This window comes from Chamaea fasciata, unplaced genomic scaffold (genome assembly GCF_029207755.1).
Source record: "Chamaea fasciata isolate MVZ Bird 193981 ecotype frontalis unplaced genomic scaffold, bChaFas1.0.hap1 SCAF_2, whole genome shotgun sequence".
Classification (NCBI taxonomy): Eukaryota; Metazoa; Chordata; class Aves; order Passeriformes; family Sylviidae; genus Chamaea; species Chamaea fasciata.
In genome coordinates, this window is record NW_027094087.1 from 102,896,861 (window position 1) to 102,909,174 (window position 12,314).

The following is a 12,314-nucleotide window of genomic DNA, read 5'->3' on the forward strand; positions in this document are numbered from 1 at the left end:
TGCTTCAGAGACAACCAACACCTTCTACAGTCAGCTGACAAACATGAAAGTTTGGGAGGCTGAAAACAGAAAAAAAAATACAACTCACCTTCTGCTCTGCAGCAAGGATCACTGCTGGGCATAGAGTCCTACCTGTTCTGCTCAGGGGACTTCCAAGAGTAAAAGACTTAATTTGCATGTCTGCAGCACTAGAAATAAATTTCATCATGCCCCTTATCCAGCATGTTTTGGTCCCCAGTGCCATTGCCGTGGCAGCTTGACAGCAGCCACCATATTTTTCTGCTACGAAAAAATTCATGCTAGAGGCTGTATCAGAGACACCAACCTCATTAAGAGTTGTCCCTGTCTGGATGAGAGATGCAGTTGCAGAGCAAAGTCATCTCTTTGTTTGGCAATTCTAGCATTCCGTGTGCTAAAGGGCTCCCCCAGGATACAGCCCATGCCCAGCAACGGTGTGGGGCAGGCACACACGGCTGGGGTTTGTCTGGAGCGGGGCAGGCACACACAGGAAGGATTGGTCTGGAACACTGGGGCAAGTTGCTGTGCTCAGGCTGCGTTTTCCTGGTCTTTTAGAAGAAAACTTCGCAGAGGACAGCCACAGACACCACGGAGCCAGGGTTCTCCTTTCGTTCACAGGGAGGCGAGCGCCGGCTGAGCTTATGCACACCTCTCCTCCTGCCCTGCGCTCCCGAAGGGTGCTCCTCACCTCCCACCATGGGTGACATTTACTCTTCTCTCACAGCATCTGAGGGTGCCATTCCGATATTAATGAGCACGGCTCACGGAAGCCCCGCAAAGCCCAGAGCGCTCATGTTACAGGATGGAAATAGAGGGGTTAATTATCATGCAGTGGGCTGGGAGGTCCTTGTTGGAGCCGTCAGTGTTGTTAGCACTCCCGTCATTAATTTACTTGGCGAAAACCTGTTTGACTTGCATCCACGAGTTTAAAAAGGGAGGGCTATTCATACCGCCTCTCTGTTGCAGTTGGTTTTGCACCTGAATTAGCAAATGTGTCCATCAAAGTGCCGAAATTAGCTTTGAAACATCTCTTGAATAATATTTCTATCCCCAGTGATTATAGAGAGACCCCAGAGACACGAATTTCTGTCTGAATATAGCTAGTTATAGTTAGCTGGTGTGTTCCCTCTTTCCTGCGCAGTTTATATACCCTGATTTTATTTAGGCTTAAAAATAGGATGCATCAATAATCTTCTGAGAATCTAAACCAATTTACAACTGTCTATGCACAGAAAGTTTCACTAACTTCACAGTGTTTGTTAATATCGCTGCACCCACACGTTTAAACAACTGCAGAGTCAGAACTGCATTTGGTTCGGAATCTGAACCAAATCCTCTCTTAAATTTTTGCCATTTAAAGAAGTAAATATATTTAACACTACATGGAGAGAAGAGCTTTAAAAAATTAAATAAATAAATAAATTTTAAAAAACAAACCAAAAAAACACAAACAAAAGAAGAAAGCAGCAGTTTCATTCTCCCAAAGACGTGCAATCTCCTACCTGCCACAGTTAGAGAATATTCCAGAGCTGCACACATCAATGCTTATATTATCAAGGATATTGCATGTAAAGTGAATGTTAAGGAAGCCAGGGTTACACTGGCACCTATGCCACTGAAACACAGGAGAAAAGACAGGCACAACTTGCCTCACTCTGGCAAACAGCATTAGCGAAAGGAAATTAATCTCCCAGCTTCCAAAGCACAAAAGCACATTGCAAATATTACAAGAGAAAATAAATATATTGCGAGGGTAGTAATTTTTTTTCCCAATCCCCTTTCTTTCACTCTCTAATCAACATTTTGAGATTCTAAAAAAATAGCACACATCTTTTCTACAGTGTTTATTTCCTAGAAGGGAAAATTGATCTGCAAACATGATCGCAGAGCCAATCATGAGTCCAAAGTCAATTATTATCCCAAACTGAATATTATCCCAAACTTGACAAACAGGTCCCTTGTCCCCCTCAGTGAGAGATAACACACAGGTGTACAACCAGTAGGCACCCAAGGGGATGGAGGGAAAGGGGGAGAGGTGGGATATGAAGAGGCCAAAGCAGCAGAGGCACGTGCACTATTTGCTTTAGATAATAGTTCAGAAGCAGCTCAGAAACAATAGAAATCTTTTGGCTCTAATTTGCAGCTTGAAAAACATTGAGGTTGGAAAAAAACTCTGATGGAGCAGCTAACATTTAAATACTGGTGTTGTCTGGGGGCATTAGCAGAAAAAGGAAATGTAGCCACTGTTGCTGGCACGTCTGATTTTCTCCCCCATCTCTCAGCACGGGTTCACACACATCCTCAGAAGTCCTGCACACCAGAGTGACCCATGCTGCTTCTCTTGCTGAAGTTGGCAGTAGGGAAACACCACTGTGCTTCAGAAAGCATTTCAGGATCCCTCATTCCCAGGACTGGCAGGGGTGAGACCAGATCATGGAGCTCCAGTGATGCTGTTTTTCTTTCTCAGCATGATGGATGCAGAAATCATGGTCAGACTGCTACAACAAAAGGAGCCCTGGATCCAAGCTTGTAATGCTGTACTTCTCGGTCCCTCCTTTTGCTCCAGGAAGGAAATTTTGCAGGATGCAGCATCATATTGAGAACTGTTCCCTTCCTCATTGCTAGATAAATAGACCAGTGTGTAGTCATGAGGAAACAGTCCTCTCATGGTGGTGGCTTCAGGTGTAAACTGTGACCTCAGAAAAAGCAAAGACAAAGCAGTACAGGCTTAAAAAACTTTTCATTACATCTTTAATTTCAGTGTAACTTTCAGGCTTTTACCTGAACAATAACTTCTATCACTTTTAGATTCTCACTGCTTTTTCTCCCTAAAATAAAAATCTTTGCAAATTATTGTTGTTGTTACATTAATCACACTTTCTACAGCAGGACCTATGGCATCAAGGATTAATGAGCAGATAACCAAGCATTAATATAGATAAATGAGATCTAGCTACCTCTACTTCAAGCACTTACCCCACATGCTCCAGACTGGAGCAAACGGATCAGATAATGTATATTTCTGTGTATCCCTAGGTCACTAATCTAAAAGCTAACCCTCCCTAATAGCCTCGAACTATCAGGACCCCAGGGAATCTACAGTCCAGATAGTCCAGACAGAAACAGGAAAGTGGTGAGTCACATGTGTGGAGTGTGGTAGGTGCAGGAAGGGAAAGGTGCATCAGATAGGACAATGGGATGATAGAAGAGAGAACTGAAAACACTAAGACAAAAAGGCACTGATAGGGACAGCATGAAATGGAGGCAGGTGGAAGGGTAATGAAGATCAGTGGCACAGCTTCTTATAGAGGGAGAGCCAGCACATCTGTGCAGCACAGAAGAAGCCCAGTCATATCTGCACAATGTCCTTTGAGTCATCTCTCTTCCCTGGCCCAGGAGGCTCCAGGGCTGCCCCCAACAGCTGGGCACCCAGAGACTTCGGGGGCCGCAAAGTGACACTCCAGAAAAGGGAAAATAGCCAGCCTTGTCCTTAGCTCCTGGATCTCAGGGCTAAAAGAGGCATTTGGAGCAGCTCTGCTCAGCCCTTTGGGAGACAGAGCCAAGCGTCACCCAGTTATGCCTGCACAGACCCAACCAACCCATCTCTGATTAGCATTCAGAGGGGCACTCAGACTGGCTATGAAGATATCAAGGGATGGCAAATCCATCATTCCTTTCATTCATTGATTCCTCTAGTTAATCCTCTTTACTGTGAAAAAAAATTGGGCTTCACATCTGAGTCCCTTATAATCTGTCACCCTCAAAATGTGAAACTACAATCCTGGAAGCTAGATGCTCAGGATAGACTCTGTGTAAGTCTCTCATAAAAGATATCCTCTAGGACAAACAGTGTGTGGACATCTGACCAACCAGCCACATCTGGATGAAAGCATTAATTGGAATTATGTGGGCTTTTTTTTTTTTTTTTTATCAACTCTTCTGCCAACATTGTGCACCTATATAATGTACCTCACATTCAGAACAGTGCTGTTTCATCACAGAACTTTGCAGCATGAGCAGGAGGAGCCAGGACTGCCCAGACGAAGATGTGTTTTCACACACAAACAGGCAAGAGGTTTAATTCATGTTTGCGCTTTGTAGGAAGAGCAAGAGAAAAAGAAAGTGAAATGTAGACTCAAAGATGTCATTTTCTGCCCAGTTGCCTTGTTTCATGGAATGTCAAGTAAGTCTGCCCATTTAGTAGACATAGTCTGGCAATAAAACCCAGGATGTGAACAGAAAAGGACTGCTTATTTTGCGTTAAAGTATCGATAATCAAATTTGTCCTTCCACACAAACTTGTGCAACAAAGCTTGTGGAGTGTGAGCCAGCAGGAATTTCAAGGAAGCAATTGTGTTTTTAAAAGTCATCCACAGCATCTGAATATGACAGCAATGAAAACTTATGCAAAAATAACTGCCCACAGAGAGAATAATGCACCTGGTGTTAACAGTCTAGTAAAGATACCTTAGAGTATCAAAGGTTAATGGAGGTTTTTAAAACATTAATGCTTTAATTTCAATTATTTTAAGAATAGCCATATACTTAATGCTTTGCTGAGACTCTTTGGGCTTTGCTTTTCAATAGCCTTAGGATTCAAGCAAGGGCAGTTCACCACTTGGTATAAGTAGATAGCAGTTTAATAAGAGCAGAGGACAGCTATTTTTTCCATAATTATCTAACAGGTTTTTATCTACTTCCAATCAAAACTTTCTTCCCTCTGAAACATTTGTTTAAGCTGAACTGTAAAATTCCCTTGCAGGCATCAGGCTTGGGGTCTTTCTTAATATCACTAACAGTTACCAAAAAAAAAAAAAAATCATTCTATGACAACACTTTAACCTTTCAGAAGAGTTTTCGTCTCTTCCCCGTACTGAAGGGAGGTTCAGAATTAAGCTATCAGCAAACCATTCCATAAGGAAGATGAGAGACCAGATACGAAACTGCAGACCAGAGCACGCAGAATATATATGCAGCTAGGAAAAAAGTGCAATGTGTGTGTTTTTGAAATGTGTTTCATTGGAGAAAATTTATAAGAAGAATTAATGATAGTCAGAACTCAAATCTTATCTCTCTAAAGGGCAGTGAGTCTTTTGCAGAGAGGAAGAAATGCCTTAAGCTTAATTGTGGAGTTTAGTAAATAACTATATTTTTGACTAGGCAGAAGAGCAAAGATTTGCAAGAATCTGAATTGCATTTGAAATTATCTGTGACTTTAAATTAAGATGTCTGTAGAAATAATGCTGGGTATTATCTTTCACACAGAACTGAAAGTGAAATTGGCTTCTCTACCCAGAAGGTCCTCTCCACAGTACAATAAATTGTATCAATCCATTAGCAGAAATGTCAAGCTCAACCGATAATTATCAGCAGGCTTTGAAAAACCACCAGCCATTCCCCATTATATTTATGTTTGATATCTAACTGGAGAGGTCCATTCTGAGATATCTGATGATCTTTTACTAATGTAACAACCTTCTTGCAGCACAAGACTGACTTTGCTGCGGAATGGACCTTGACTTCCAGGCTCCAGGGTTTCACATCAGGCAGAGAGGGTTCAGAGCATCCTGTCAGTATGAGCAAAACTGCACTACATCTGACCAGGAAAGAATGATGCACCACAAGTTCACTCCTACCATGGAAAATCTAGGATGGAAGACATGTCTGTAAGCCAGGCAGAGGGATGTGAGAGCTGGGACTTTAGGTCACAGGGAAGCAGTGGTGTTTGGTGTCCATATGGATGACAGCACCAGTAACAGCGCCTCTGGCACACCCACAGGCCCTGTCCACAGCAGCAGCACCCAGAGCAGCCCTGCTGGGTCAGACTCTTGTCTTCTTTCTGCCACAGCAGAAAGTCTGCATCTGCAGGATTGGGTTCAGAGCACCTGAGGGAAGTTCCTGGCTCTGCTGAACACAGTGGTGGATTTCCCAACTGTTCCAGCAGAGCTGGTGTTTAGAAAAAGGACTGTACAAAACAACATCGGCTTGCTGGTGAGAGGGACGAGCAAGGAAGATTGTTTCGGTTTACTCCAACCCACACTGCTTTATTCCTAATGGCTAGATCTATGCAAAAAATGCAGAGAAATGTATATCAAACAACTCAGTTGAAGGGATACTTCTGAAATCAAATGTCATCAAGATAAAATTTTGCAGTTCTGCTAAAAAAGAAAACAAAACACAGAAAGTCTGTTTTAATTTTAGACAACCTAACACTTAATTCATCATAAAGACTATGGAGTTACCCAGACAAATTCTAGGGGTGTCCACGTTAGGGTGACAATATTTATGGCATAGTCTCAGTAAACACAAGGAGGGAGAAGCATAAGGGCCTAATCTGTTCCCCCTGGAAACCAGAGTGGTGCCCTGATGAGGCAGGACTAGGCTGCCTGCTCTGTAGCAGCATGTATAATGGATGAGACTTTCAGGAGGTAGGTGTTCAGGTGCCAAAAACTGATGCTCACAGAACCGTTAGTCACTTCTGAAAAGCCTTTGGCAGGATCCCTAACTACATGGAACCAATCCATAGCTTTACAGCTCACAAGTGGGATGCTACAGACTTAATGGTCTGTTCTCAAGCAGATATATGGTTTGTTTTTGTTGAGTTATTGAGTTTGTTGATGGTTTCTTGGAGCAGAATGGGATTGAATGAAAAAGGGAAGGTGATTCACAGAAAAATGGCTCAGCTGACCAAAATACACCTTCTCTACTCTGTGTCACTGGCTGTCACTGTCAGCTCCAACTATAGACAGCTTGGAAAGACTTTTTCCTTCCTTTCCTTTCACCTCCCAACAACATGAGTGTGTGTCCTTCTTCACAATGATTGATGAAGGCCTGAAAGCATTTTAGGAGCAATAGGGTAAGAAGAGAGGATGAGGAATAAGCCTGGTCCTAGTTCTGCCAGAGCAGTTCAGGGTGAGAACTATGCGGATACATCACACCAGAAGGGAAGACATGCCAGCACCAAGCCTTTGACCAATTGGTTCTTTGTCAGCAGAAGACACTGGTAATAGGATGAAAGGGGTAAGAAATCAATGAGGTTTGAAACAGGCATAGCTAATTTCCTCCTCAATCATTGGCAGTTTATTTACTCTCAAGTCAAAAACTTAGTAGTTGTAGTCAATGCCATCTCCTTTCTTTTATGTGATTACCCCAAAGAATTAAAAAACAGTTGTTTTTACTGCCACTTACTTTTAGAGCCATTCATGAGACTGAGCTTCAAAACAACGACAAAACAAAAAAAAGATGCCAAACATAATGGGCAGCAGAGAGCAAAGATGAACACAACAGCTCCTCAACCCCTCAGCATTTCAGCTGCATTAAACAAGACACCCTACTGGCATTCAGCCCAGAAGGACTGTGACAATACCAGGGCCTCAGAACTGAGACACTGCCATGTGCCCTGGCAGACCCCTCCCTGAGCCCAGAGGAGGCACTGCAGACACACAGGGACACGGGAGGCAGAAAGGCAAGAACTGCACGCAGATTTCCCCTCTGTGTGGAGCAAGCAGGGGCTGCATGGGATGGGCAGAAAGCTGCCCATGAGAGCAGTGAGGGGCCTCCCCCGGGCTGACAGCAATGCCTCACTGCATGCTGCAGAGCAGGGCAGAGGAAGCACTTTGAACTTTTGCAGTCAGCCTTTTCAGTGGTAACACATCTCCCCTTGAGATGATACTGCAGTGCCTTCATCCATCTCTGAGATGTCCAGGAGCAAATTTTAGTAGCCCACATACCTATACTCTTCAGTTGGGTCTCAACCCATGCAATTCCTCTAGTATACAGTCAGACTTCTAATCTTCACACTGGGTCTTTAGTGGATCTGAGCAAAACAGAAAGCTCGATATGCCACAGAGAGCAGGGGCAAAGAGGCAAGTTGTGAAAATATTCGTGAGGAGGATATAGGGGTTAATAGCTTTAGACTGAGAGAGAGTTGGCTTAGATTAGATATTAGCAAGAAATTCTTTCCTGTGAGGGAGGTGAGGCACTAGAACAGGTTGCCATGAGAAGCTGTGGATGCCCCATCCCTGGAAGTGTTCAAGGCCAGGCTGGATGGGGCTCTGAGCAACCTGCTCCAATGGAAGGTATCCCTGCCCACAGCAGGGTGTTGGAACAAGAACATCTTTAAGATCCCTTCCAACCCAAACCATTCTGTGATTCCATAATACCCTAAATCCGTGTTTTTTACTCATCAAGTACTTCACAGTGCCATTTAGGAACCAGTTCATCCAAGCAAAACATTTTTCTAGATGAGTAGTCCAAAACTAAGTTTAGCAACTCCAGACATGTACCCAAACAACCCAGCCATTCCATTGCAGCACACAGAATCTACTGTGTTGGCATAGCTGGTTAGTATTCAACACAAAAATCAATACAGCCAAAATCTGACAACCAACTCCAGCCTGTTGATTTGGTTCCCTCTTATCAGGTGTGAAGGAGATCCAAGGGGATTTTCAAGAAACAGCGATGAACAGTGCTCTGACACTAAGATACAATGTTTAAAAACTACAGAAGGGCTCTGGTCAAACATCCCCACAGGTCCCTCCTCCCCCCACGGTGAATTTGGCAGTGACGTGATCAGCTCCTGGTCCTCTAATGGTGCAGGCCTGTCAGACTTCACCTACCTTTCATGATTTGTGCGTTTGACAGACGTGTCCCCTCTCTGCAGGGCACAGATACAATCTCAGGCACTGACAAGGGAATGAAAACCATTTGGCTTAGGTACCAAATTGCCAGTCAGGAGAACAGGACATTAGTATTTGCGTCTTCCCCAGGCAGCTTTTGACATTTTGCAATTTGCAAGCATTACCAGAGGGCTTTTCACACCTGCCTGGAAACAGAAGTCAGGGCTTCATCATGGCAGGTCGAGTCTAACACTCTCTGTCACAATGACTTTCAGAGCAAAAGTATCCAGCTCTGCTATATGAAATCAACACTTCACCCATAGCCTACTTGACAAATCAAGAGAAATCAGGCCAATATCAAATTCTCTTTTAAAAGTCCCCTGGAGCTCACCGGTAAGGCAAGTAACATGTCAACCTGCCTTTGTGTAACTTATTCCTGGTCTTCAAAATAGAGATAATCCACTTTTAAGTAGCACTTACTGGAAGGCTGGATACCTCAGCTGTAAACAAAACAGCAACCTTAAACTCAAGTATTTACAAGCAGACTAAGCACCTCTTACGTCCAAACACCAGTAAGTTAGCCAGCCTAACAATTACAAATCACTGATTTTAATCCCACCTCTACCTAAATAGCATACGTTTGGACACCTAACATCAAATTAATTTTATCAGCCTAAATCCATGGATCTCATTCCTATTTTCATCAAGACACTTGGCATGGGTCAAGAAATGGGAAAGGCCAAGATGCAAGGAGGGAAGGGATGGATAAGCACTACCTGGTTTGCTCAAAGTACAGCAGCCATCGAGACTGGGGCACAGCAAGCAGCTAAACCTGGAAGCAACTCAGCTGGATAAAGGCATTCATCGAGGCTGACAGTTTTCTACCTGCACTAAAGCACAGGGGTTTATCACCTGATGTTCATTGATCCATGCAAATTACTTGCCAAATGTAAACTAACTGGGGTGTGATTTGCATAATCAGTGACATGAAACTGAGGGTAATATAGCACCTGTGTATTTATGCCTCCCAGGAGTCAAAGACATGCTAATATCAGTGCATAACCCTGTCCACTAGAGGAACTCACCCAGGAGACAGCTCCAAAATTGTTTGTTTTCTGCATGAGACACATTATGTGCTCATCACAGATGTGGGGTAGCCTGCAGCCATATCCCTCCACCTTGGAACTACTGAGCTCAGGTCAAAACAGCTATAAAAATGCAGCCTGACATGGCCGTGTGCAGCCCAGGATAAGCAGGTGCTGGTTGAAGCCTGCAGAGCATCTTTGTTATTCCAGGTCACTGCTGGCAAAGCCAAGTGAAGAACAGTGCAAACCCATACACAGTGCCACCATCTAGGCCTGTAGCTTGATAAGTGTGTTTTAGTTAAAATGTATTAGACAAAATGATCATTTGGCTCTTTTTAAGTAAATTCACGGTCATCAAACTGCAGGAGATGCTGTTGCCCCACCTCAATACCTGTCAGTCAAAAACAAAGGGAACTTGCATCTTTTTGTTCATGGTGTCTGCATGAGAGCATTTAATTACTTCATAAACCTGACTGTGAAAAGGATTGATACTCCCATTTTCACCCATTACTCAAAAATATGCTGGTCCACATCATACACATTTTTCAAGAGCATGTTAAGGATCCTAACAATATTTTCCCCTGTCCTGAAAGACTTTAAGAAGGTTTCTCCCACCCCTAAGCAAAGACCACTATGGAGAAAATGTCTGTGTGAATCCACCAAAACCCGCACTGTGGAAAATGTTTTCTCTTCTGAAATGAAAGTAAATAATTTTATAAACGGTCCATGAGAAGCTGTTCTAAGGGGAGAAAAAAGGGAAATATTCTTAATTCTCACGTAGCAAAAGGGGGTCTGTCTGTCTGTCTTCATCTCCATGGAATTGCCCAGGTCTAAACAACTGTTCTGAGGAGTCCCAGGCCCTGTGCTCTGGGGCTGGGCTCCTCAGTCCCAAAAGGATCATGCAAGCACCTGGCTCCCACTCTGTCAGGAACATTCTGAAAACACCAAGGATCCAGGAGTAGTGTGCAGATCTACTACATATGTCCAAGTCACCTTACCAGGGCGAAAACCCAGGAGAAAAAAAGTAAAAAATTACTGGAGCTAAGAAGAGAAAAAAAAAAAATCCTTGCAGTGAAAGGCATCTTTATCTCTTCAATTCATCCAAAAGAAGGTTGAAAGGTGGCTTGATCACAATTTAAAAGGGGTTGCACCCAGCTTACAGCCAGTTTCCCTCACCAGCAGGGAAAAACATCTATTTTAGCAGACTTTGATGTATAGTTAAACAACACATTACTATTTCCTTGTGCTTCTACTGTAGGAGAAAGGAGTTTATTTTATACAAAGGAAAGGCCTACCAGGAACGTTTGATGGAATACAAAGAACCAGTTGAATCCCAAATAAGCTTAGAAGAAGGTACAGATTACCTCGTTCAGGGGCCACTGTGGAAAGAAGCCTCACATCTTCAGTAGCAAGACTTCCAACAAATCCTTCGCATTTTTTAAAGAACTGTAATTCTTTCTATATTTTCGCAAATAGTTGGCTTTTTCTGTGCAATTAACACTTGCTGCCAACAGATGTTATCAATTTCTGCTTGAAATACAGGAAATGAACCATCATAATTTCATTTGCATTTGGGGGAAAAAAATCCTTCTCCAGGAAAAAAAAACAAAAACCCAGATTTGAAAACTTTACCAAACTAGAGGGGAATTCATAGCCAGATCCATGACCAGATCCCTGTGATATCTGATTCAGCAAGTCACAGCCTGAAGTGAGACGTGGTACTTCTTAGCAGAAATGCAAAGCATTTTAGCTATTGAATTTGCCAGGTGCAGTGCTATAACAAAAGACCACTGTAATTGGCAGCAAACTGATTACCTGGCATGAATGAAAAGGCTAGAGCGGAATAATTTTTATAATTAAACATAAGGTGTTGAAAAAATTAGATGCCTGGTAATTACAAGATGGGAGAAAACACACCTTGTTCTACAGTAACTAAGACCAAGAAACACATGTGCTCATTTGATGATAAAATTCTTCACTGTTTCTTCTAGTTAGTTTTGAAAAGTTACATCATGGGTTTATAAATTATTTGCTTCAGCAGACTTTCAAAAATACTTTTGATTTCAGCTTGGTAGTTATAACATCCATCCTGGTCATGACTGTTTAGGATTCTGCACCCATTCACATATATACAGACACACATATATAAATGTGTATGTGTGTATACACATTGTGTATATCTATTTCTAGGTGTAAAAGTTTCCACTAACAATTTGACAGACATGTGACCTTTCCCATTACTGAATGCTATTGCATTTTGACTACTAATGAGTAGCAGAGTTTAGAAGTTAACACATAGAACAGGGAGGCATTACTTCTGTGTGATGCGTATTTGTGGATCTTGACATTTCTCTGAAGTCAGCCACTCAACGAAGCAGCTATGGCCACTTGGAGGGCTTGAAAAAATTAAGGCTAACCTAACAAAATCAAGCAAATTTGTGATGACTCACTGTCTGACACGTCAGTGTACCCATCACAAGATCCGCTGGGAAGGAGGACTTGCCCACCACTTCCTCAACCCCACATATGAATTGGAATCGTGGAGTAATGCTAATCAATACAGAGAGCTAGAGTAACTTTAGAAGGATGTTCA

The 12,314-nt window shown here is 42.8% G+C and overlaps 1 long non-coding RNA gene across 1 annotated transcript; it reads right to left on the minus strand.

Annotated features, from left to right (window-relative positions):
* Positions 1-1,556: 1,556 nt before the first annotated feature.
* Positions 1,557-9,497, minus strand: LOC136286099 (uncharacterized). The gene is made up of 3 exons (XR_010719755.1): positions 9,413-9,497; positions 8,637-8,702; positions 1,557-2,714 (listed from the first exon to the last, which is right to left on the minus strand). It is a non-coding gene; the product is annotated as an uncharacterized lncRNA (long non-coding RNA).
* Positions 9,498-12,314: the final 2,817 nt, after the last annotated feature.